The sequence below is a fragment of the Atta colombica genome, unplaced genomic scaffold, assembly GCF_001594045.1.
Source record: "Atta colombica isolate Treedump-2 unplaced genomic scaffold, Acol1.0 scaffold147, whole genome shotgun sequence".
Classification (NCBI taxonomy): Eukaryota; Metazoa; Arthropoda; class Insecta; order Hymenoptera; family Formicidae; genus Atta; species Atta colombica.
Window position 1 is genome coordinate 40133 of NW_017259236.1, and position 4933 is coordinate 45065.

Sequence of the window (4933 nt, forward strand, 5' to 3'; positions counted from 1 at the left end):
ATATGTATATTTTTCATTGTATGCATAACATATCGTAGAGGGTGACTTGGGATAAGTTTTGCTATATTTCGATTGTAATTTCTAACGTTTTTAAGATAATTACTTTTTGAATTTGACTCTTTATGTATAAGTTCTTTGAATCAATACAAATCGTCTCCTATCAGAAAAAAAATATATCTTGTATCCATCCTTTTATTTTTTAAGTCAAAGTATCCCAAGTCTCTGACGACTTGGCGACTTGGGGCAGCATATGTTTTATGGATATCTAAATATCTGTTGCAAAATTTTGGAACACACAAGTAATGAAGTAACTACAAAAAGTATTATAAAAGGCAAAAGAAATAATAAATCTGTCAGGATAATGATTTATTTGAATTGCACATTTGTTTGAATTCTAAATATAAATAATTTTTCTGTAACAAAAAACATTAAATATAAACTGTAATACGTACTTAAGTAATACTTAATATTATAGTAAGAAAAAATTTTTATAGTAAGAGTATAAAATATAGTAAGAGAAGATTTTTTTTTAGATTTTTTTATTGCAAATTTTTTTCATATTTTTATTATTATTATAATTATTATAATTTGAATTATTTTCATCGATTCAAGAATCCCTTTACGTGTTATATATTCTAATTGTGTTGAATGTTGAATTTAAACATGTCCATGATGATAGACTGACTTGGGGGCACATTATTTTTTTTCTTGCGCTGACGAAGAAGCTGAACTTCACGAGATGTTTTAAACTCGTGAAATCAAACGCTTTGTTATCCTAAAGCTGTTCAAAGCTATTCCAAATTTTTTATTGTTTTCCTCTTTAAAATTTGATTTCTATCATAGGGTATTATTAGCTTACAAGCTCTAAAGCCAGATGCATTCTGCTTTATGTTTATATTATATACCGATTTATATTTATTTTTCAAATCTAGAATTGTTTTCAATAATGCAGGAAAAAGTGTCTTTGACACCGTTTCTCGGTTTTTATTTTTCCAATCAAATAAAGTAGATTTCCATACTCTCTTCAGAGGACGGAAGAATATCTAAAAGCTGAGTTAAGTACGTACTGTTGAGTGGCAATAAGATGAAACGTATATCGTGTCTTTCATATTGTTCTACCGCAGATAAAGATATGTAACTCCCAAGATTGTTGTTTTGATTCTTTCTCGTTACGTAAATATGTTAGTGCAACTTTTGTGTCACACCAGTCTTTAAATAGGGAGCTATCAAATTAATCATTGGAACTTGGCAATTGTAAGCAGTTCCCTCTGGATCTCCTTCTATCCATACATCATAAATATGATGTATAATAATATTTAGCTTTATAAACGACATAGAGCGCTAACAACTGTCCATCATTGGCAATAGCAAACATAACAGATGTACTATTTTTTGTTGTATCAATTATTTCCGGACATTTTATACTTTTATGAATTAGTACCATTTCTTGCCTTGGATCATCACACATGTTAGTTTCATCAAAGTTGATTAAGTTACCTGGATTTATACCAGCAAAAGTCATTTCTAAATTATTAAAACAATGATTGATTATATCCCTAGAAATTACCACCTTGATCAAAAAGTTCCCGGAATTACCACCAGGTGATGCTCTGATTTGAGTTCTGTTTTTTTGGTTAAGTTCTCACATCTATCATTGACATTCCCACCAAATTTTATCACCATAGCTTGACATTTGTAAAAGTTATGCCGTCTTGAGTACATCTACCTCTGCACGTATTTTCGATTTTTTATAGTTTTAAAAATGAGTTGAATTTGCAACAACGAGTTTGTATTAAATTTTGCGTTAAAAATGGATTCAATGGTGTGAAAACCTTAGAAATGTTGGGAAACTGTTTCGGCAGTGATACTCTAAAGAAAACAGCCGTTTATGAGTGGCATGAAAAAACCATTACGGGGAACGCGTTTTAACAGCCGAAAGGAGGTAATGGAAAAATCGAAGACAGCTCTGATAGCTATACCGACAATAGAATTCCAGAAATGTTTCGAGAGCTGGATCAAGCGCTGGCATAAGTGCGTTGCAGTCGATGGGGAATACTTTGAAGGGGACAATATCACTTTTGATGAATAAAACATGTATTTTGAATTTTCTGAATGAATTCCGGGAACTTTTTGACCAAGGTAGTACCACTATTGCGAAATCGTTTAATATTTTCATATAGGCGCTTGGAGTTTTTATGTCGTTTCATAAATCCTTGTAACCAAAAGCGACCAGGTAAATTGTTATGAAATATTTTTACTCTAATATATTTTTGATCAAGATACTTTTTGACTACATGTTTTAAGTCTGTTGGAATAAGTAGAAAGTCCCAGCTGCAAGTCTTAGCTGCAATGAGAATCCGTGTATGATATAGTTACTTATCGGTTTTTGTTAATACGGTCTGATTTCCTGGAGAATGAAAATTTATCTTTAAATTTATCTTTAAATTTACGATATAAAGTTTACTTTGAAATGCCATAAGCTTGAGATTTATGTAAGATATTTGTGTTTTTCAGCAACATCCTCTATGCGTCATTAAGAGTTTTCTCATCGAAGTCTTTATATTTTTGTTTGCCCGGCTTCCGTTTATATGTTGTAGGCATTTTTTTTTAATTTTGTTCCAAGTCACTTACAAAAACAAGTATTTTAATAAAAATAATAATTGTAGATTATATTTACAATCACAGAGATCTAAATTTGCTTCATATTGTTCACAAAATATGCCACTTTACGATAAATATAACAAGATTAATTAAAAAATTATTACCTGAGTTCCAGTGAGTTAAAGTAGTCTTATTCAAGTAGCTCAATTTGCCTAGTCGTCTTCCTGATTTTTTTATTACTATTGTTAAAGCGATTAAAGATCGTCGTAATCATTTAAATACACTAATTGATAAGGAAAAGAATGATAATTTTTCAAGCTTCTTCTAGTGAATTATAGAGGGAATCACGGCCGAATGTGGCTACGTTGTGGCTGTGTCCAATATAGTGCCGAGCGTATCCGGCGCCAGCGAAGACTAACTAATGATGAAAGAAGATTGACGGGAAATCGCTAAGTTCGCAAAGAAATGTTACTCATTGATTCTGATTCATATGTCATAAGGCGATTTAATATAAACTCAAATGAATATTTAGAACATACACATTAAAAAAGTAGAGACGTGATTGCGTATGACGCAATCACGTCGGCTCAGATAGCGGTATTTATTACGAGGCTTGCATTACTAGGTTAGAATAGAGGAGACTCAAAAATCTACAAACATTTATCTGATGACGCAGGCAATTACCTATGACATGAGCAGTAACCGTTATCGATCTTGCAGTGAACATACAGGGGGCGTCATCAAAATCCGGACAAATTTCAATTAAAATTTTCCGCTATATTGCGCCAGAGGTTGTTGTTGGCGTCCGAGAAAGCCTGATGCTTCTAGTAAACAGTCTTAAATTGACCGCGATGTTGAAACCAAGTGCAGAATATTATCTTGATCAAAAAGTTCCCGGAATTCATTCAGAAAATTCAAAATACAAGTTTTATTCATCAAAAGTGATATTGTCCCCAAAGTATTCCCCATCGACTGCAACGCACTTATGCCAGCGCTTGATCCAGCTCTCGAAACATTTCTGGAACTCTATTGTCGGTATAGCCATCAGAGTCGTCTTCGATTTTTCCATTACCTCCTTTCGGCTGTTAAAACACATTCCCCGTAATGGTTTTTTGACTCGATCGAACAGAAAAAAATCGCAGGGAGCCATATCAGGTGAATTCGATGGCTGTTGGATGATATTCGTTTCGTTCTTGGTCAATTCACGGATAATGATGGCACTGTGCGACGGTGCGTTATCATGGTGCAAAATCCACAAGTTGTTTGCCCACAAATCCAAACTCGAAAATACATGTAGAGAAAGATGTACTCAAGACGGCGTAATTTTACAAATGTCAAGCTGTGGTGATAAAATTTGGTGGGAATGTCAATGATAGATCAATGTGGTAATCTAATAAAAAAAAAACAGAACTCAAATCAATTGACTCAGAGCATCACCTGGTGGTAATTACGGGAACTTTTTGATCAAGGTGGTATAATCGAAGAGCCGTGATCATCGAAGGCTTTCGCGCTGGGCACTTAACAACGGAAATCGATTCTTTGAACACTCGAGATCAATCATTATGACATGACAAAATATACGGCTTTAGAACAGTCCAACGAAGGTTCTAGTATGCCAGCGAGGAAGAGTCACTCGAACGCACCGCGAGGATTCCCGCAGTCGGAATTGAAAGGGCTCAAATGCTGATTTCGGATGACTCAGGGCAATCGTTGCAAAAATTAGCATCGATGTTGGTGTAAGCGAGCAAACAATGCGTCGAATTGCCGAGGAAGACCTTCGATACAAATCGTATACATTAAAGACGACAGATGATATCTGAGGCTGCCAGGACAAGTCGAGTTGCTCGCTTCGACTCTTATTCTGGCCACCCAATAGCTCAGATTTAAATCCCTTGGACTACTAAGTATGAAGCTCAGTTGAAAGGGTCACAAATAAGTTTCGGCGTGATCCTAATGTGACGTCATTAAGAACCGCTATTGAGGCAGCATTCGTCGGCATAGATAGCGCTACAGAGTGCGTGCGAACGCTTCAGACCGAGAATACAGGTTGTTCTTCAAGTTAATGGGATATATCGAATAATTGCTCTATACGGATCCTCCATATAAAAGGATTTTTGTAATATTTAATTTTTCATTAAAAACATTTTGTTGAAAGAAATTGTTCGATTTGTCCGGATTCTGGCATCCTGTGATTATTAATCTTACCGAACGCTAACTAAAATCTATCGCTGAGGACAAAAGATCCGCATGCAAAACGTCATGATATCAGAGCGAGAGAGAGAGAGAGAGAGAGAGAGAGAGAGAGAGAGAGAGAGAGAGAGAGAGAGAGAGA

The 4933-nt window shown here is 34.7% G+C and overlaps 1 protein-coding gene across 3 annotated transcripts in view; it reads left to right on the forward strand.

Moving 5' to 3' along the window:
• LOC108685209 (tyrosine-protein kinase PR2) overlaps positions 1–4933 on the forward strand; it is a 330449-nt gene that overhangs the window by 16130 nt on the left and 309386 nt on the right. The window lies entirely within an intron of this gene.